The 23,244-nt window shown below is 37.6% G+C and overlaps 1 protein-coding gene across 2 annotated transcripts in view; it reads right to left on the bottom strand.

Annotated features, from left to right (window-relative positions):
• The window catches only part of LOC136417131 (neuroligin-1-like), a 64,823-nt gene extending 45,372 nt beyond the window's left edge, over window positions 1-19,451 (bottom strand). For both annotated transcript variants that reach the window (XM_066402670.1, XM_066402669.1), the window contains exon 1: window positions 19,287-19,451. The gene's annotated coding sequence lies outside the window, so the exon portion shown is untranslated. The remainder of the gene's footprint in view (window positions 1-19,286) is intronic.
• Window positions 19,452-23,244: the final 3,793 nt, after the last annotated feature.

A 23,244-nucleotide genomic window follows, 5' to 3' on the forward strand; every position in this document is an offset into this window, starting at 1 on the left:
TCCTAATTATGCAACTAGTGTCAAGGTACCAGTAGTAAAAGCAACGTCAGGGTAATTAGCAACACAATTGGTACAGAACACGTGCATATAGGGAACCTGAAAACAAGCCAATTTTTCCTGTAATTTTTTTCTAAGCCTGCGGTTGCTGAGACGTTGGCTAAACATGTCGTTTAAAATTGCTGCGATTTTCTTTTACATATAAATATGCCCGTCGCCGAAAGTTAAAGTTTACTCTATTCAATAATTGAATGTCATTTTTTATACTGGTACATTTATGATTGATGCAGAGCCATAAATCTTCCTCAGTTTCAACGAGCATCGAATATACAAACTCTTTTAAACTCCCTCAAAGGAAAAAGTCATATGTATTTAAATCTGGTAATCACGGAGGCCACTATTGAGGATCATTTCCTCGACATATCCATCGAATTGGAAACTGAATGATTCTGTGAAAATTAATTCTCTGATCTAAGATGAAGTTGCAGAAATTCATAAGTGGCTCGAGGTCTTAAGACAGCAATTTTTGAATTTTTTTTAAAAGCATCTGGATGTAGTAGATTACGTCGTATAACTTGATACATGTGGGCTGTGGAATATTAAATTGTCGGGGATATTCCTCGGGAACGCCTAATGGGGTTCATTGTCATTATTCTCCAAAAGGCCGCCCCGTTTCTTGCGTTCACTGCGTAAACGCGACCTCCAGCGTTACTTTGGTAAGGAAAATTCGCTTCCCGAGTTCTCCCTTCAACGTTCGCAAATGTTTGACGATTTGGAATAATACGATTAGGAAATCTTCTTTAGTATTCCTCTACACTTCCGCGGCGATTACTCTCGCAGAATCCCAATACTAACAGCATATCAATTTTCTCATTAAACGAAAACGTTCAATTTACATGTATTCTGAGACTAATATGTGCCAGACGGTTGTTGGGCAGTAGACATGACGAGAAAAATTCGATGCGAGAAATCGACTTGTTTCGAAGTCCTCTGCTTGTTCTGTGTCCGTTGCGATGTGAATCACTCTATGTATACATTGTTTGAAATTGAATTTTAAGGTGTTTGAAGCACCTAAGTGGATGTGAGTTGCTCAAAATGGAATTAAAATTTTTTACATCAAAAAGCGCTATAAGCAAGGACTATGTACTTAAGGCAAATAATAATTCGCTATTTGTATCTAATACGAAATGCACTATGCGTGCACGTTCCTCCATAAAGAGTATAGCAAGGAGGCCCTGATGATTTGTAGCTGAAAGCAGCAGCAAATGGCCAGGCCGCAATTTGGCTAAGGCATCTTGAGATAGAAGGACGGTGCTCTATTACATGTCTTTTACTAAATGCTCCCAAAGCAAATGTCTCAATTTGCCTGAATATTCGGGAAACATGCAAAGCCCCCTTTATTTAAGATTCAAAAGTATCCACGATTGCAATCTTTACATTTTGCAAAGTTAGATTCAAAAGTCCAATTTCTAAGCAATTTGCCGTTTGATCAGATACCGTGCGTTTTTGTCCTGAACAGTCCTCCTTTCTCGGACAAATGCCTGAACCTGGAAAACAAAGAAGGGGAATATATTCCCCCGGGGTGCAATTTTAATTTGGCAGAGTTTACGTAGGGCCCCATCGCTGCCAAGCAATCATAAAAAAGCCTTCGTTTCTAATGGGGCCTCGTTGATTTAAGACCCACCTTAATTCGAGACGAATTAGTTTCGTCTTCTTTTAATTTAATGCGGTGCAATGAACAAGTGGTAAGAAACTTCCCGGAATCGTTTTTGGAATTAAATTTCCCTTCCTGGTGGTGGCTGATGTGTATTTTTTCGGCTTTATGCCTGAATTTAGGGGTTTCTGTGCTTGAAATATTAAAAGAGCCAGCGCTCGCATGAAATAAATATGTGCCGAAAAGCCCGATGAGAGATTTTTCAAATATGTATGAGGTGGCGGGGAGATTTCTCACCAGCACGTCGACCGATAGTGAAAGTTAATATTTGGCTATTCGTTCTTTATAGTCTGTATTCATCTTCATTCTTTCGGCCATAAAAACAGCGGCTGCAGGACTTATCTTAATAGGGAGGGGAGTATTTTTAACGGTTCTGCTCGCATTGAATTTGCAATAGAGGTTCAGTTGAAAGAAACCTGAGTGATATCGTCCGCATAGACTTGAACCGCTTTTGGCGTGTCATCTGCGATGCTTATTCCAGCGTTACTTCCTTGGAGCTTCTTAATGAGTTCATCCAGCACAAAGGTAAATAGAGCTCTGCCTGACCCCTCTGCGCATCGGAATCTGAGAGGTGCTCTTCATGCCATTCTTTACCGCTGTGTAGCACCCCTTATGTGATTCTGTGAATATGGGCCCTTCTACCCCTTACGCTTCATAACCTTTAAGATTGAATGCTGCGACACAGTGTCCCTGCGGATTGTACGGCCTAAGGCACTTCCTCTGGTTTTTATGATAGCATGTAAAGTGTGGCCCTCCAGGCGATACACTCCATCCTCCTAACCCCTCTTTGATTATTGTTAATATACATCCTTGCCAACCTTGCATTCAACACATGGAGGAGAGTTCGGACCAACACCGATGACTGTGTCAACGGACGTCAGTCCCCTACGCCTCCTTCATCTCCCCCTTTTGGTATAAGCACCAAGGAAGCTGGCAAGATTTAGAGTCCTGAAGGACAAAAGGCACACAATTTCATAGGGCAGAAAGCCGCAAGATCTTGTGGTATCAATCCATGGAGACCCGCAGCTCTACTCCTGCTCAGTTTCAGCGCATTTCTTACATACTCAATGGAGATGGGAGGGTTCAAACTAGCTATAGTTCATCTACATAGTGAAGAAATTAGTCATCAGGGTAGGTTACACAAAAAATAAGGTAGAGATTAATGTGCATCACGGTTACAGTGGTTCAAAATGTTGCTGAATGGTCAAAATCAAAACTAAATGAACTATATTGCATATATAGATGTAAGGTGTCTCTGAACATAGTGCCATAAAATCAGTCACGTATTTTAGGCCCCAAAATATGACGAAAACTTCATTTAAATATATTTCGAAAGGTGTTTCGTTTTCGATATACAGGATGTGGAAATTGGTCCCCGAGGATGGTTATTTTCGAAACTTTTCGGGATAAATAGACGAAATTTTGTACTTTAAAATTTGGTGTTTGTTTAATAAAACACAGTATCCACCAATTTGTTAAATTTCAATTTTCTTGAAAACTATTGGAGATTTCGACTTTCAGTTCATCAAACACCTTTTCCATGTAAAAACCTTCAAATTCAATATTTTTCCTATAAAATCGTCCATAATGTTGATTAAGAAAAAGTTTAAGTACTTTTAAAGCCTTATCCCCCTATGTTACCCGCTCCCGGCAAAAAGTGGCAATTTCTTTATAGAGATTCATAAAAAGAGCAAAAAGTTATAATAAAGTACAAAATTTAATTAATTTATCTCGAAACGTTTCGAACAAACAAAAACAGGAGCCAATGTTCTACACCCTGTATATCGAAAACGAAGCGCCTTTCGATACACGTATATTTATATAGGTTTTTATATCGTTATCTAGGGTTTTGATATGATGGATACGCTATTTTGATTTCTGCTCCACGAATAATGGGTACAGATGAGCCACTCGAAAGAAAAAGGGACCTTTTAGGTTCGGGGCGATCTTAAATACTAAACCTAAGGGTAATAAAACGGTGTTGTACCCTGGCTAGAGAGCAATTATCGATTTATGACACTACCTGCGACATTACAGCGGTACTGATAGCACTTGGTCAGTACATCCTCGTGAATCCCGACAAAGAGCGGCTGCACTTTTTCACCCGTGCTGACAAAGGGTGTTTAGACATCGATCACCAAATATCAATGTTACACGAAGATAACGATCGCAAAACCCCCTTAATTGACGAGAATACTTCTAACTAGGTTGCGACACACGTGGGCGTCCTATAGGGGTATAGCAACCCCCTCACATCTCTTTTCACCTTAGAACTAACAGAGTTAACTTAACTAAAGTTCCACTAAACCTTTAACTAACAATACTAACTCTACCACTATGTACAACTTAGCGATTTCTCGATCGTGCCTCGATCTTGTTGGAAAACAGGGAAGTTATTTACATATATACAGAAGGGTTAAAGCGATCTGACTGAACTGAACTGAGCGGATCCCACATTTATATGAAGTTTCCGTCATATTTTGAGACTTAGAATACGTGATTGAATTTATGGCACTCCATTCAGAGACAACTCGTATATTATTATTTTATTAACTTACTCGGGCTAATCTGTTAAATTCGATCAGCGTCGCTAATATCAAATTTAGAAATATAATCCCTGCTGCCATCATTGCTGGCTTCGATAATGAGGTGTTCTATTATCGCATCAATAAAATTATCCATGCTCCACATTCGTTCCTGTTGTTTTAGCACATGTTTTATTACATTTTGCCATGATAAAGGCATAACTTGGCCCTGTGATGTAACACAATTCACGTTCAGGAATAATCGGAAAATATCAGGTGCATGCAAAGATAGATTTTACTTGGGAGACCTATAGGTACCCGAACAAATTCTTGACTAAATATTAGTTAAAAAAAGCATTTATTAAGGCCCTCTATTAAAAAAAAAAAACTATATGAAACGCACATTGAATTTTACGATTGAAAAGATATTTTAACATGTTCAACATATCGGACCACTGGACGGCCTTTCAGGCGTCCTGACATTTTTTGCTGTTTTTTTTTGGGTGGCTCAGGCAGATGACTAATTTCTTCAAAATTCTGATGAACTATGCCCGCTTAGCCTCGTTGTCCTTTCTTTCCCCCGCACCCGTCAGCGACCTCTCGCCCCTCCCTGCGTCGGTAATCCTCCAGCACACCTTTCCCATATCAATTGCAGAGGCAAGATATGGTTTCCCTACATGTAAAGCTATTCTGATTTACCTTTGACCTCAAATAATCCAACGATTATTGGTAATAAATTGATATTAACCCGTCGTCATGTATAAATTAACGTGAAGGACACGGGAATGGTAATAATTATCGGCCAAATGGCGAAATGACCCAAAAAACGCCTTTAATATTAGTTTCACTATATATAATAACAACAAATATTCTAATTTATTATAATAATTTTAATATCACAATAATTTCTGTTTTAATTAAAGCTTTGCGTATATCGTTAAATGAAGCACCAATACTGGTAATATCACTGTTATTTCACCCCGATTTCCAGGATTTTCGGCGAAACTGGAGAAAGTATCCGTCCATCACCATATTCTATTCGCATTAGTCCCGAAGATAATTTAGTGGTCTATCCGAGCTGAGGATGGCCATATTTCACGGTTCTATTCACGAAAAATGGCGAAAGGCAGAAGGTTTTGATTTAGGAGGCTGCCCGGGACGACAGAGATTAATATCAAATTACATAAAGAGAGTTCTTGTTTGGAGATTCTTCAATATGCGCTCCATCGCAACCTAATTTGGTCTGAAAAACTTCGACAAGGCAAGTAACAGCATAAATGTCGCATTTACACGGACGTTTAAATCAGAATCTCCCACTGGAGAAGGAGCAAGAGGTAACGTAAAGTCTCTGGCACGGTAATTTGTCTATTTAGCATCTGGGGCACGTCCACAGACGTCGGTTGCATAACAAGCGTGCACGAGATCAAATATCCACGTGCCAGATAATTTACGAGAAATTGAGAAGACAATATACAGGGTGTTATTTAAGTCAGATGCCGAACTTTAAGGGGTGATTTTTCGAGTGATTCTAATGCGAAAAGTCTATGCAGAGCTTGTAAAAAGTGTTACAACACGTTTATGATAGAACTTTCATAAACCCTAAATTTAAAAAAAATGCGTCAAACACGTATAATTCTATTTGAAAAAGGCATTTAATGCGTTATTTTCGATGTTCAAAATTTTCACCCCTATGCAGCTACCCCTGCTAATTTTTTATTTTCAAACGAAAAGATTCCCTTTGTAGTATATCAAATGAAAGGTGATTCAATAACAAATATAACCGGACCTGCATTTTCCTTTAAAAAAAAATAGAGCAAAGTCTATATCCTAAAAAGATTAAAAGTTTCAGTCTTTGCTTCCTAGATAGGCAACCTGTTTGTTTCACTTTGAAGGAGGGTGAAAAAATAACGATAAGACTTAGAAATTCCAAATTGTCTTCAATGTGAGCAATATTTTAGATACAAAATATTTTGATTTTCATAGAATTTATTAGTAGTTGAATTCAGCTGTTAGGCATCCACCACAGTTAAAATATCAAGAAAATGGGTCGTTGATCTAAGAAGTAAAGAATTGAAATTTTGACCTTGTTGGGGTATGGAGATCGCAAAGTAACTTACGCAGAGGTGTGTCTCACATTTAATGAGAAATACCCAGACCGACCTATTGATAAAAATGTTGTTTATCAGATTAATAAAAAGTTTCAACAAACTGGAAGTGTAAAAGCTGCTTCAAAATGTGGAAGACCCCGTGGCGATAAAGCATTAGCCATTCTTTTATCTATCGATAAAAACACCATACAATCTACCAGAAAACTTGCCAATGAGTTTTATATATCTGCAAAATCAGTAAGCAATCTTTTAAAACGAGAAAAATTTCATCTATACAAAATTTCCCTTACCCAAGAGTTGACGCCTGAAGATTTTGATCGCAAGATGGAATTTTGTGAATTGATGCAAGAAAAAGGCATTCAGGATAATAGATTCTTTTCTAAAATTTTATTTTCGGATGAAGCAACGTTTTGCTTAAATGGATCTATTCATCGACATAATTGTCGCTACTGGTCTACAGAAAATCCTCATTGGATGCAGACTTTGCACACACAACATCCGCAGAAGCTCAATATATGGATTGGCATAATCGGTCACCAGTTCATCGGTCTATTTTTCATAGAAGGGAATTTAAACATCGCATCATACTTGCACAAACGAAATAGTTTCATTAATCGCCGCAATTTTTTTTGGAGAAAATGGAGAACAAGTAGCTAATAATATTTGGTTCCAGCAAGATGGTGCACCACTTCATTATGCTATGGCTGTAAAAGAGTATCTCATTGTAATTTTACCTAGTAGATGCATCGGTAAAAAAAATAGAATGACCGCCACGATTTCCAGATCTTACGCCCCTCGATTTTTTTTGTGAGGTCACTTAAAATGTCCCTTTACAAAAATAGACCACAAAATTTAGATGATTTACGTCTCAGAATTGCAACAGAATTAGAATTAATAACAGAAGCAACACTGGATAATTGTATAAAAGAGTTCGAGGAACGACTGAGTCATTGCCAAATTGTTGCTAGAGCCCAATTTAAGCATTTATTGTAGAAATTTCAACTTCCTTTGATGTAATAGTGAGTTACTTTATTTTATATCTAATACTTTTACGTTTTAAGGAAACTGTTGATCCAATTTTAGTTCTGAACATACTGTTGTATCCCTTATTGAATTACCTTCCATTTGATATCTTACAATGGGCACTTTTTCATTTAAAAATAAAAAGTGAGTAGAAGTAGTTGGATAGGGGTGAAAAATTTTAACATCTAAAATAATGCATTAAATGCCTTTTTTTAAATAAAATTATACGTGTTTAGGTATTTTTTAAAAATATCAGGTTTATGAAAGTTATAAATTTGTTGAAATACTTTTTAAAACGCTGTATAAACATAGGTTCGGTAATGTTTTGTTTTCAAGATAGAAGGTGTCAAATTTTTTTTAATAAGTCGTCTTTCAGTAAAAATCCTAATAATCCTTTGGCTGCTTTTGTTCAAATTTGGCTGTGTTTTTATGATTATTATTGCCATTTATGTACCATTAACTTTTTTAAACTTTAAAATTTTTTCGCATTAAGCAACTAAAAACAACTTTTTTGTCTCTTGACTTTTTCGCATCTTGCTTCGTTTTTGAGAAAAATTTATAAAAATCATTTTATTACACGTCCTTGAAAAAATATAATAAAAAATTAAAACTACCAAACTATCAAAAACTGGGGTATCAAAAACGGCTATTTTTTCCATATCAATAAGTCGTCTTTTGAATTATTTTCGCTTAGATTAACTATGTACAATGAAGCAAACAAATATAAAATGCATAACATTATTTATTACTGCGATGTTTCGAAAGCAATAAAAAAAGTAAGAGTGCTCTGGAAGGAAAAACAATTTACAAAACAAATTTGACTTTGACGTAACTGACATAATTTTAAACAGCACGTACGTAATAATTTTATCGTAATTATTCGACGTGTTTTTGAGAGTTTTGAGCTATACAATTCGTTACTGATATTAAAAAATGGTTTAATTTACAAACCCAGAAATGGCCGATAAACATTTTGTTTATGAAATGGCCTAAAGCACTTCCAGAGCGGTTATACAGTTTTATCAAGAGAGATATCCTTATCGTTTTGTACCAAATAGTAAAACATTTGTAAGAATACATGAAAAGCTCTGGGAATCAGGCACCTTTGAAAGGTTGGCTGCTTTTTTGTTTAATTTCTTAAAGACCGGCGTACGAAAATTAAAAAAAAAGAGATTGACCATATAGAGAATAAAATTACCTTTCACACGAGATATAACACAACCCCTCTTCTAATTTGAACATTTCAAAGGGGTGGTTTCCAGGGGAAGAGGGATGACATTTCGAAAGTATTTTTTTCACCTATCAATGTTGGTGTGTCTTAGCGTTCTTTTTTCAATAAATTACAGAAAAGACATTCAGGGTAGATACTTTTCCCTGGGACACCCTGTATGTGTCCAACATCATAATGTATACGTTAAAATTAATGGTAACGGTGTCCTCAAAAAGTATGGTCCGATTATACCAAAAGCGGATACTTCACGTCATACTCTCGCTTTTTTGTCGTGAAAAGGTCGTTTATGCAGCTTTCTTGTACTGTCATGTGCCCGATAACGAAAATTCTGTTTGTTAACGTATCCAGTTAGATAAAAATGAGCTTTGTTCGACATGATAAGCCCATTGAGAACAGCTCGATCGTTATTTAACATTTCTAACATTTGTCTGCAGAAATGTAAGCGGGCTTCTTTAACAATGTTATTAAACTTTTGAATAATGTATAGTTTAAATGGGTGATAGTGTAAGTCTTCATGGAAAGTGCGTCTTAAGGGGGCGAACGTCTCCAAGTGCGTTTTCAACATTTTTTTTTAAGTATTGCATATATCTGGAAAAACTTTTTTTCCTGGTAAAGTATGATTTAGGACGATAGAATATATATTTTTTAAAATTAAAAAATACGTATTTATATATCAATTTATAAAATTGCTTTCGCATCCATTAAAAAAAATTCTGCTGGCGCATGTTATTTCTGCCCTCCTAAATATCTGAAACAGAAAATTGAAAAATATTCTTAATCTGTATCACCATCGCTATCGTCAGTACCAAAATTTTCCAATATCACTGTAAATTAACAAAATGGTGGCGATTTTTGCAAAAGTAAAAAAAAACGTTTTCTTACGCTATATATGAGGTGAAAATATACGTTAGAATAAAAATTTTAACACGATTGAGGTACCGAGCCATAGATATGATGAATGTTGTGTTAAATTTTGAAGTCGACATATACAGCCGTTTTTGAGTAATCACCTGCGCCAGGTGCAAATATGTCGTTTTGAGAAAAGCGCATTCAAAGTTTTTAACTGGAAAACTCGTAAAACAACTTACTTTTACGACCAATCTGCAATGCCAGGACCATACATAAGTCCCTCCTCTGCATCATAAAACCCATCTTCAACTGCTCTGGTCCCTTTTCTCACGAGGCGAGCCTCTTCCTCCCTTTGTCTGCTCGGTGAACGCGCTCGTCGTCATGCTCATAGACGAAATGTCAACTTTCTGGATCAAATACGTATCCCATTGTCCCGAAAATCTTCTAAATTTGTGCACGGCCTTCGTTAAATATACATGCAGCAGTACGGGTGGCAATTTCCAAGATTTTCCTGCCGCAAAATACATGTTTACGTATCAAACGCCCAACGTAAGAGTTGAAACTCTCATTATTGTTTTGTGTTTTCGAACCTAAACATCTCTCGAGAAGATCGTATTGGCTCAAACCTTCATACAGGGTGCCAATTTGAAAATTTCCCACCCCTATTATCTCGAAACGAGATAGATTTTTTAAAAGTTGCCAGAACACGTCGATTTTGTTATCGAGGGGGAACAATTTTTATTCCGAATTCACTGCGCCTCTTTCAACCCTTTACACTCTCAGAGTCGCCCTCTCGACTACCTTAAATGGTAAACGGGGTTAAGTGATACATTACTTTAGAGGGCTTTTTATTCTCTAAATTTTGGTACTTCTCTTGTTACATTTAACTGTTGCGTTATCAAGTTAGGCGTCTTTGACCATTCTAAATTAATTTCTCCTATTAGTTTTCTTTATTTATCAATTTATTTCCTTTTGATAGCGTTGAAACTAAGACTTTTTTATTCAAATATGTCTTACGATTAAGAAATTGTTGTAATAAGCTTCTGCATAGCCATTTTATATTGTAAGAAAAATAATTTTTCTTATTACTGGTCTTTAAAAAACACGTTTAAAATTGGAATTCCTATTTTTAATACTTTTAGTTTATTAGACGTTCGAAATGTTCTCCGTTATTTTCCAAATAATAATAAAGCCTAATTTGAAACTCTTCTCTAAGAGTTTCAAACGCCGTTTCTGGAATTGCCCTGCTTGCCTCTGTGATTCGTCTTTGTAAATTGTCAATATTATCAGGCTGAGTTTTGTAAATAACAGATTTTATATGTCCCCGTAAAAAATAATCTAACAGCGTTAAGTCTGGCGATCTTGCAGACCATTTTATCAGTCCCCTTTCACCAATCCATTTGTCGGGAAATCGGTCATCCAACCATTCTCGCACTAGGCGGAAATAATGCGGTAGAGCTCCATCTTACTGAAAATGTATTTGATCTTCTTGCAAGATGTTGCCATCAACTTGATCTTCCAAATGAGTTGTTACTAAAGAAACAATTACTTTTCAAGTAAGTTTAAGTACAACTCTCCAGTTCAGTTTTCCTCAATGAACAAACGTTCTATGACGACATTTCCAAGAATACCAGTCAAAACATTAATTTTTTTCTAGTCACTGTGTAACACTCTCTCTAAAAACGGAGGAATTTTTGTCACTCCAGTTTCGGCAGCTCTGTTTATTGACTCGACAATTAAGAAAAAATATGCATTCATCGCTGAAGCAAATGTTTGTTAAAGAAATTTGGTAATTATTAATTAATTACTATTAAATTGGCCCTGGTTTCGCGAAACTCGGTTCTTCTATCAAAATTGTCGTTATAAAGTTCCTGTAGAATTTGCATGTTGTAGGGATGAAATTGATTTAATTTCAGTGTTTTTCGTTGAGTTTCATGTGACTTCCAGTTTGACTTGCGACCGTACGCAGTGAATTGCTGGGTTCTGCAACAAAGGTTTCCAGAACCTCTATTTGAGCAGCTTCATTTAAAATTCGCTGAGCAGTCCTTTTTTGTTCGCAATACAATTCATTTCAGCAAATTTGTTTATTAAGTCTAAAAAGTATCTGTGACTCTCATTGGAATTAAGATTTCTAGCATTAAGAACTTCCGCTATTCTTCTTGCGCACCTTCCTTCCTCTCCGTAAATAAAAGTAATTTCGGTTTTTTGCTGAATTCTGTATTTTGTTTTTTAAATTTCTCACAATAACACGAATTATCGCAATAAATTTTAACTGATTTGAATACCTAATAACATCGACCAGTACAACAGGTAAATAAATAATATTTTCCATGCAAGATAATATCGAAATTTATCGAAATGGCATTCCATTGCAAATAAAAATAAACAATAATTTTTTTTTCATATTTTACATAAACCTTTCCTTTCGAGGACTGAGGAAATTTATTATTTTGATAAACCTTTGTTTCAGCGTGTAATGCATTTTTTCTCTTGATGGGCGTCTCGACAAACAATAAATTAGTAAATAGCTTTATTAAGTAAAACATGTTTTAATAAAAAAGTCTTAGTTTCAACGTTATCAAAAGGAAATAAATTGATAAATAAAAAATAAATAAAATAAACTAATAGGAAGAATGAATTTAGCATGATAAGACGCTTAATTTTATAACGCAACAGTCAAATGTAACGAATAAGGTACCAAAATGTAGGGATTAAAATGTCCTTTAAAAAGACACGTCACTTAACCCCCTATACCATTTAAGATATTTGAGAGGATGGCTCTGGTGGGTAGAGGGTTGAAAGAGGTGCAGTGAATTCTACATAAAAATTGTTCCCCCTCGATAACAAAATCGACAATTTTTAAAAAATCTATCCAGTTTCGAGATAATAGAGGTGGGAAATTTTCAAATTGACACCCTGTACATAGGCATTAAAACCTATTGAGTTTCTTAATAGAAAATAGGTGGATGAGAATACGTGTTTCCCATGGCTCTATGCTGTTGTCACTTACACTACGAGTCTTCATCTTTGGGATAAAGGTGATGTTGAGGCTTTTCACCCGTATAAATTTTGTGGTAATAATTAGTCCATATTACTCTGCTAAATTAGACTTCACTGTATTAGGCTCCACTAAATCAGGCTTCAGTAAGTCAGGCTTTACTAAATCAGGCTCCACTAAATCAGCATGTCGTTAATTCGTAATACAACGACAAATATTGCATTACTTTGTCGGGTAAAGTCGCAGTTTCCGATTTAGATTTTGATTGGACCTTTTTTGTTAGCTTTGCTTTCTGATTCTTATTTTCAGCCTGTCTGTGTGCTTTTGTCAGCAGCGAAAGCTGTTTTTTAGCTTCTTTTACTCTCCTATACGCCTTTTTTTATATGTATCACGCGTTCCCTTTTTTTCACAGCAAAGTTATCACCGTAAGGAGCAGTTTTGAGTAGATTTTTGAAAGTTTTTGTGTCTCCGGCACCGATGCAAAAGACATATTTTACATTGTAATTTTGCAATGATCACTGAGACGTTTCAATAATGCCATCTACTTCCATTTTACTAGCACTATCATGATGATTTGCTTGAGACTTTTCCTCGTGAGTCTCGTACCAAGCATCATACTCTTCTGCATCTTCTTTGCCATTCCATGGCAAGCATGACAGAAACTTGATGATTGACTGAAAAATATAACTTTTTCTACGATCGCACTGTAAAAGAATATTCAAGTAGACATGCGCAGGGAAAACCTCAATGTATACCCCTTCTACTTACTCCGAATCTCTAGCGCACGCTGTTAGTGCGCCTACTTTAATGCGTTATTATCAATCAAAAAGAAAGGAATCGCTAAAAGTGATCATGGAATATTAATTCTATGGCCATAAGGTGTCGAAAAAAACAAAAAAGGCAATTTTTGACCCGTTACACTAGGCCACCCCCTTAAATTTCGGAATATTCAACGCAATCGCGCGCTTGGTGGCAGAACGCGAATGGACTTCTTTGAAGTGATTGCCTGGTCCTTTCAATATTTTATTGAGTACGAATTCTGCGAGTACCACCAAGAACCTTTGATACAAGGCTGTCTGTTTCTCAAAACATCTTACCTATCTTGAGATCGCGTTTCTTGTTGGAACGCGTCCGCGGCTTGGAGCACGAAATTCATTGCAGAAGCACCTTTGCGTCTGTGTTACTGATCGCGTAGAATAAAACATTTTACGGCACAAACGTGTTGGTTTATTTCCCAATCAGCTATAACACACTCAACTGTCAAACTGACAGAAGCGAGAAATCGCACTTCGACAAATATGACTTCATTCATTTGTTCCGTGGCAAGCTTTTCAAAACCGTTCAATGCTATTGCCGGACTTCATACAGGGTGTTCCTTAACTACGTGTAGAAAATTTAAGGGCGTAATCCTGGATGCATTTCAAGTCGTCTTAGAATCACTCAGAGAATCGCCCCTTGAAATGTGACCACATACTTAAATAACGTCCTGTGTTCCTCGACAATTGGGAGAGCGGGAGTGTTTCAAGGCATTTCACTTTTTACGATGCGTGAGATCAAAGCTGTCACCTTAAGGGTGTCCCCGTTAATCCCAATTCTCGTCCAAATAAATCCCGGCAATTTCTATTGAAAAAACATCACCCCCGTGCTGCGGCCTCTGTGGGATAATCCCCAAATCCCGCAGCCTGCAAGGACGTTTCCTCGATATGTTCTCAATACTATTGTTTCCGCTTGGAAAATGTAATTACTCGGTGGCCCAAATATAACGCAATTTTCGTCTCGGTTCGAGGAAGATCGATCAGTTGTCGCTTCGGCACGCCACTGGCCGAGCTTCTAAAGCAACTGAAGAGTGTCGTCGGGTCAGTGCAATAATGTGTCTTCAAGTGACGCCTTAAGCCCATAAATGTCGGGTTTTAATGTCTTTTAAAACCCGAAAACTCTACGGCCTGGAAGCGGAAAAATGTTGCACCAAGACTAGATTTATGGTCCGTGATGATGGGGTGAACTGTTTTATTATTGGAAATGCAATTTTAGTGTGTTTATATACGATCTAAAAGATCAATTTATCATTTCCCTGGAAGCAAAAAGGTCATTAGCAATGCAGGTGGTTGATATGCGGCGAAACGTATTTTTTAGTGGGGAAATAGTTTTGCCGTAAGCGAACAACGCTTTGCATCGCAATGAATTTGGAGCATAAAGAACCAGGAAGTCTTTGGGCTTATGAGGCATCGTCTGCGGTTCATTTAAATATTGAAGAAATTAGTCTACGCAAAAACAGCAAAAAGTGTCTAGACGCCTGATAAACCGTCCAGTGGTCCAATTTATTGAAAATGATAAAATATCTTATTAATCGTAAAATTCAATGTGCGTTTGATATAGTTTTTTTTTAATAGAGGGCCTTAAAAATGCTTTTTTTAACTAATATTTAGTCAAGAATTTGTTCGGGTACCTATAGGTCTCCCAAGTAAAATTTATCTTTACATGCACCTGATATTTTCCGTTTATTCCTGAACGTGAGTTATGTAGCCATCCGTAACATCAGAGGGCCATCCACATCTTCACGTGGTCAATAGTATCTTTTCGCATTTGGTCTTGTCCCTGTATTATCCCACATACGGTCGTCTGGCGCCACGGATAATCGAAGCCTATTAGGACCCAGGGATGAGGGATGATATATAACCGCTCTTAAACTTCGAGACACGATCATTTTGCTTCATAATTTTTTACAGGTAGTTATGCTGTTATTTTGATCATCACTGTGCTTAGTTTAAGTAAAACAAACGAGTTTTTTTTAAACCAACAGTTTTGGTGAATGAAGAACTATAATTCTTATGAAGTTTGTGGTAAAATAGAGTACTCGGATGTTTCTGCAATCGAAGAGAGTGTACATAGCGAAAGGAGCAGAAAAGTCCGAAAGTCGCCGCTGTCAAAAGGTGCAAAGGAAAGGATTTTTTCAGTTTTAGTAATCTAAAAAAAGTAGCACCGATGATATAGCTGAATCCGATGCGAGTGATTTTAAAAAAATCTAACAGATTTCTTGAGTAAGTAATGTGGTTTTGATTTTGACCATTCAGCAACATTTTAAACCACTGTAATCGCAATGCATGTTCATCTCTGACCCATTTTTTCTGTGCCGTACCGTGAAGACTAATTTCTTCAGTATTTAGATGAATTAGAGATGAGAATTAGTTATTTTGGTCCTCACAGGGAAGGAACGGGGCCCAGTCTCTGTGCTACCAAGGCGGGGGAAGCAGAGCAACGTGGCTTCTGGGACAATTGATATTGGACCTGCCACAAGAGTGAAAACCATTAAAAAATTGTAAGAACTTGTGTTCCGATCAGTTTTAAGGTTCCACCGGCGGAAATGACGCACGTTTTCGGTGCAGAGGTTCAATTAAAGAAATCGGGATTGGATTCCAGGAATTCCTCCGTTAAATCCCAAAGATGGAAGAAAAATTGAAACATTCCCCGCAATAAAAATAACTTCGGGAGAATCTCATTTTCTCATGCAATCAATTACATGATTTACGTTCCTTATTTGCGTCAAGCACAAAGCGCACTATACGTGTACGTTTCTACATAAAGAGTGTAACAAAGAAGGCCTGAGGGTTTATAGCTGGAAGTAGCTGCAAAGAGCGAAACTTTCCATTCGGAAATAAAAGAACGGCGCGAAAGGGCAAGATAAATTTACCCAAAGCCCGTTTTTCCTTGCCTTATTTTATTTGCGGAAGTGCTGAATCGAGTAGTTACAACTTACAGTTTACTTTTTACCCTTTCCTATTCTGTGCTCAATTTTTTCCTCTCGTCCCTCCTCTGGAACCAGTTCGTACCTATTCTGAAATATTCAATATTGCTTGCCACACGCAGCCGAATCCATAAATCACTCCGTTGGATCTTCCGATTGTCGAAGGTTATGCGCTACGATAATTCAGAATTTATAGGTATTAAATCCATAAATCTCTGTTGAATAGCTGCAAAAATGTTTCCATGCCGAGTATTAAATGTCAATGAAAAAACCCTCTTAAAATTCCTAAAGCGCTTTTCGAGAGCGCTCTCTAAATGAAACATATTTAAAATGCTTTAATTAAATGGCAAACACTCGGCCTCCGCCGGGGAATTTCAGGGAAATTACCATTTTTCAGCTGCACGTCGCTGATGTCGTCTCTCATTATGCGGACGCACACACGGAGGGTAAAAAAGCCAAATTTAAATTAATCGTCTTTATTTTACCCCAAGTGTCGTTTTTTCTTGCGAAAATTGCGGCTCAACGAACCGTGCAACAGCACAGAGATTTGAAGAATATACCGGAAATATCCGGTCACTGGGTTTCTATATCGAAATCCGATGTTTCAAAGGCTGCAGAGCCTCTATGTTGATCTTTACAGCGAGATTAGAATCTTTGGGAAGAGGACGTATTCAGGCTTCTTGAACTAGGCAGGGACAAGGACTGTACGGCTCGTGCTACGTGAAAAGTGGGACAAACCTGAATTTCTCTCAAAGCTAGTAAGAAATAACTCAGTCAAAAGTCTCCATACTCCACTTCCCTTGAAGTTAGATCAAAGACTCAGCTCGAATAGGAGAGTCAAAAACCCCGAAAACCCACCTGAAAACGTCGGTATTTTCGCGTTAAATTAAACAAAAATCTCTATACTCCTCTTCGTGGCAAAAACGCCTTCTCTATGCAGGCCACTCAAATCCACAAGCCCCACCCTATAGAGTGCTCTGTTTCTAACCCGAACTCAGGAATTCCCTGAAAAAGGCCCCTCAATGCCTGCCTCGTTCAGATAAAAAATTTGAGAAATGAGGCCCTCAAGTAAATATGCAGTAAATACGTAAAATGTAGTAAACCTGAAGAGTATGATTGATTTGTACAATAAAGGTATTCGCTCGGACCCTTCAGTAAACGGCCAATATTATTCTCAATTAGTTTTAACCGAGAATAGTGTGCCACTTCACCGGCCCCACCACCCCTATCGGAGTGGGAGGCATTATTCTCAAAAAGTAAAGCCAAGAAGCCTCAAGTGAGTAAAAAACGGCACTCTTGCCACTAGATCCGCCGGGGACCCCCAAAAAACCCTTCTTAAGCACAGTACTGTGCACTTGAAAAAAATGATCTTTTTTCCGAATTTCATTTTTCTGCATTATCACACAAAACTGGCGATTCTAATTTTTCTGAAACATCCTGTAATAACAATAATAATAACTGTGGAAAATCCTGATTAGCGAAAAACCGCTTCAACTCCCTTTATCGTAAGCCAATTGGAACGGTCCTAAATGAGTTAAATCGGTCTAAACCTGTCTTTAATTAATGAGAAGTTGTTTACAGGGTGTCGCAAAAATATGCCGACAAACTTTAAGGAATGGTGGGAGACGTTAATAAAACTTTTTTTTTAAATTAATATATACCCGCAAATGAGAGGTTTGAACAGAGAAAAATCAATATGGTTTTAGTTACTATAATCAATTTTTATTCGTATTGGGCTTTGTTTTAGTGATAAATAAACGACGGCTTTCAATAATTGTTCAAAATGTCGACCATTTGTTTCAATAAAAAGATTGCACCATTAGTTCAGTGACTCGCGGACGATATGAAATATTCCGGAAATAACTTCTAGGTGTATGCAACTGGCCATTATTCTTGTCAAGAGATTTTCTTCATTACGAATATGCGAATCGTAAATTAGAAATTTGAGATAACATCAAAGGAAAAAATCCAGGGGGTTGAGATCAGGAGAACGCGCGGGCTAGACCACAGAACCTCCTCTCCCAATCCATCGGCGTAAGTTCTTCAACTAAAGTTCATTCTCAATGCAAATTTTGATTTAGAAATTAACAAAACTAATGTTACTAGACCAACTGAATAATCATAATGTACGGTCTTAAAATTAGCATCTTTGGAATGCCTAATTGTGATAAAGAAATGTTTGTATTCCCCAATAACAAACGTAATTGAAATAAAAAAATTTCAACAAAAGACAGTGGTGTCCAACTAAATAAAGAATTAATTAGGTTATTTGATATAACTTAAAATACTTTATTTGCTCTACAGCCCTAACAGCGCTTTTGCGGGCACGTGTTTATTAAAAAAAAAAGTTTCTATTGACGTTCCCTACCGTCCCTTAAAATTTTTAAGTACATTTTTGAGACATCCTGTATACTTTAAAATCCCGCTCTTACATTGAAGCCCCGGAAATGAGGGAATATTATTTTCGCCGGTAAATTGACTTTAAGGCTCAACTTTAAGAGGTCACGTAACACCGTCAGATACAGTACTAGAGGGCATGAAGAAGTAGTAAAACTACTTCAGTTCGGCTATGTTGATGACGACATCAAGCCACGGACATGTTGAACCGTGATACGCTCCAATTAAGATAGTTTAAACGTTTTGAAGCAATTGGAATTTACTGGCTAAAATGTCGCATATCAAAACACCCATGAAATTAATCCCAGCGCCTCCCTTGTATCCCTGTCGGCTAAAAGACAAAAACATTTATATAGGATAACACAAAGAGACTTATAGCCCCTTTGAGGAACGCACAAGTGTCAAGTTTTGTACGTGCGTGCCCTTAGAGAGATGTTTTTCCTCTCTCACGTTTACGAGCTCGAAGAGCGGAATTTGGTCCGATAAAATCTAAGTCCAAAATTGAATTGTCCGCGGGGACATTATGGCGTGCCGCAAATTCGTCCTATTAGCATAATTGCAATGTCAACAACGGTCGACCATGGGGTTCCGGACAGTACGCATAATAAATATCCTTTTAGCCGATTAATGGCGTGGACAAAGTGGCAATTAAAACAATATGCGAATCGAGCACCAATGAGTTATGAGCAATGAAAAACTTACTTTTCTCCCTCTGTCGCGACTCATCCAAATTGGCCACTAAAAAAAATTAATTTGCAGTGATTCACTAAACCATCACCGAGCCAAATCACCAACGGTTTCGTCGACGAATCCGCGTCTTGAGCTTAGGCCAAAGCGCCGCGACGTCACGGAACGTCTGGACGGCGGGAGATGCGGCGCGCCACTGACTGTGGAAGGGCGTCGGGAGCGTCACCGCATCGATTTCGTGGCGCAGAAGGTCTGCCGGTGCACAATTTGTTTACTACTTCCTTCTGGTGGTATTCAAGAAAACACCATCCATATTCACCATATACAGGCTGCAGGGAATTGGGCCACAAGGGCTCCCGGCGGAGCCCTAGTCGAGATAAAACTACCCAAAGTTCATTCGCAAATGTTTTTATCAGGGGCGTCATTTTGGCCGAAAATTGTCTCGGTTTCAGCTGCAGGCGCATTTACGGCAAGAGGGAAATTGCATTCGGAGGTTGTGTCGATTAAGATTGCAGTTTTCTAAACCTTTTATTAGTTTGTAGGAACGCTGAGGGAGAACTGCGACTCGGGGAGACAGAGTCTTTTCTATTAACTAAACTGTAACTACATGATACAACCATTTAAATTACTTTTTGCATGGATAACGCAGACGGCGATGGAAATTTAAATTAATTTTAGAGCTGATAGGTTAGTTAGTTAGAGTTATCTCTCCCTCTTTATAGAGAATTCTCTAATGAAACCAATTCCTAGGAGAATCGGGCCAAATCGATGTCAGGATTTATTCAATTTGTGTCGTTACATTGCCCCCACTACGACAGTAAGAGAGGAGAGGCGCACGGATTTAAATTACCCCAAAACCGCAATTTTTTTCGCATTGGAAGGAATCAGGAGATTCGCAATAGATCCATGGTTATTCCATGAAAATTGGTTCTTCTCATGTAATTTTTCCAGTTCCACGGATTTTTCCGATAAAACAGCAATGCCAGTGAGAGAAGTCGCGTTTACAAACCTGAAACTCACGACTCCATTTCAGTTTGCCAGAGACGTATTCAACAAAATTGCAAAAGGATTTATGAAGAGTCAACACTCAATTTGCAAACCCTCAATTTCGTGAAAATTTTTAACTGCCTAACTTTAACTTTAAATGGGGTTTCTCCAACCAACGTCCAAACCAACGAAATGGCGTTGCAGGAACACTAATACATGGCGGACCTTAGTTTATGTTAAAAATTGAAATTAGAGAATGCAGAGAGTGTGACCTAGATTGCGTTTGTGAACTATTGTGGTTAGTCGAAGCAATTGGGCCGCAAATGGAGTGGGGCGGTTGATTTTGAATTTTTAAGTAGGAGAGAGTTTTAGCAAGCGAGAGAGTAATGTCGTAAAGCTGCTTCTGCTGCCGAAACGCTACATATTTTACATGCACGAGTCCATAAACAAAAATATACGCCTTTTCTTCCTCTTTCCACTGGAGGAACGCTCAACTCGACAGTTGCTAGCGTTCTCGAGATATTGTGTGTGAAAAATTGGAAAACGTGCGAAAAACTTAAATCAAATTTGCACGCCCGTAACTTTGTTGTTACTACAGATAGGAATTTCCCCGAGGAGCCACCTGAAAGCCCAAATCTTTCTCTTCAAACTATTCGCTTACATGTAAGTTCAAAATTTGTCATCGGAGTGAACTATAAGGGCTTAAAGGCTAAAGTGCGCCTTTGTGAGCCACAAACTGGCATATTGATGTCAATTCGTACGGATCGGAAGTGGTTTCTAGTTAATGGCAAAAAGGGAGAGTTTTGGTGTCATTTTTTGAGATTTCATGGGAGGTAGAGTGCGGCATCTGTAGGCGCCTGAATGAACTTTCCGGGAAATCCCCACTGGTGTAATCTTTCCACATAAGCCCGTGACAATAAACCAAAATCTTATCACACACAAACAAATTACGACAGCGAGAGAGCGCTTCAACGAGCTCGTAAAACTACAAATTTTCATTCCTCTAAAGCTTATTAGAATTTTTCCGGTTTTCTTCCTTGACAAACGGCAGATTTCAACGGCCATAAAGGACATCTAATATTACGTGGAAATGTGCAAGGATCTAGCGGTGACGTAATAAATCTTTTTGCAATCCCCACCACCATTCCTTAGTGCCATTACATGCATTTTAAAATTCGAGAGTTACGGGGTGAACATTCGTCAGCCACCCATCGTACATCGCCACCCAAATCTGCTTATGACGTACCGAATTTATGATGCGAAATTAATTCCACCAGGCGGGTTTTTTCGATATTTCGTATGTTTTCAGCCAGTCTTGAATGCACAATGGTCTTGTCGAACAAGGGTTTTGATAGATATAGTATGAATGATTGCGGCAATGCATTATTCGACCAATTTATCCACAGCTGGATGTTAAAATTTCATTAACCACAGTTCCGATAAAGGGGCCGTTGTTGACACACGCAAAATTTCTCGTGCACAATTATTCATTCATCTGCTTGTTTGTACTTTAAAAGGTCTTATTTTCCAAAAATACAATCAATGTTGTGAACAATAAGGCACTTTCAATCGAAGCGCCAATAAAACGCTTGATTTGCGAGTATAATTTGGAGACTTAAAAAGAAACACTTAACGAAACGAAAGCCCTTTTGCTGTTTCCCCAGTTTTTTCCCTTGTTATTTGCATTTCACTTTGGGGAGAAACGGACGAAATTATTTGCATTAAAAGGGTATCATGTTAATGGAAAAACTTCCGATCCTGTAGCATTCATTAGATGGATATTTATTGGAATCTGCGTTGATATTTTATTTTTATGAGAGACTTTCTTTCCCTCGTGACAAAATGGTGAATTGATTTTAAGGGACTTGTCGATGCAGAGCTTCACCTTTCCAGTTTTTTAACCATTTCACATAATAAAACCAACTTTTGCCTCAAAATTAAAGCCCATGGTTAAAGGATAATTACTAGGAAAATAGTGGCAGTGCCAGCTAACACTAATAAATACACGGTTTGTTGATCTTGATAAAGCTTTACAAACTTGGAGGTTATTATTGGAAAAGAGGTTAATTTCAAAGTTCTTGCAAGGCACAGAAAGGTTTTGCAATGGCGCAGTCACGTGTACTGGGCCTTAATTGTAGCCAAAAGTCGCAATATTACAGAATATAATTAAAATTATAAATTAGAACCAACTTTGCTACTGTATAATTGATTAAGTTGTTTCAAATATATTATGAGAGTTGGTAATTTGACACTTTAGTGCCCTTTTTCAGTATTCAATACTAGAAGTTCCTTCACCACTATGTCAACGATGGTTTTCTCTTCACCTCTTCATCCAGAAACCATTTGTTTCCAAGGGTTAAAATCTGAAATATGTACCTAGCGAGCAACCGCAACAGTTTAATCGCCCTCAACAAATGACCGTTGGTGGTGTAAAACCGAAATTGCCAAGGTAGCCCCTAAAAGCCATCGATTTTAAAATAAACTGAGCCCATAGAGGAAAACATGTCGAAATGGGTTCATATTTTATCGTCATAGCCTTAATTCCAGGAACAATGATTATTCAGCGGCTGGCCGGCATCGGCGATCATTGATTTTTATTGAATACAGAGTGATTTACGGTCCTCCGTGGTTAACAATTTTTGTTTCAATATTTGGCTTTCAATCGCGGTCATACAAAACAAAATTAGTCGCTCCACCGTGCGGTCAATTTGACCTTAAACAGACCGTTCGACGTTTTTATTATCGGATAAAAATACTGTGGTCGGGTCCTTTTGATCCACCAATTTGTCCACTTAACACATTTCTGGTTAATTGTTGTTTTTTGGTTCATGTACCGCCACTGAAAATCAATATTACGCAGAGTGTAAACCATGTTTTTATATTCCTTTAAACCTCTTTGTCGGAAAGTAACAGTGAATAATTCTATTGGAGGCACAAAAGCCATTGTCTCGTCCAAAATTATGACTGCGGAGATAAAACCTGGAAA

Source organism: Euwallacea similis, chromosome 26, assembly GCF_039881205.1.
Source record: "Euwallacea similis isolate ESF13 chromosome 26, ESF131.1, whole genome shotgun sequence".
Taxonomy (NCBI): Eukaryota; Metazoa; Arthropoda; class Insecta; order Coleoptera; family Curculionidae; genus Euwallacea; species Euwallacea similis.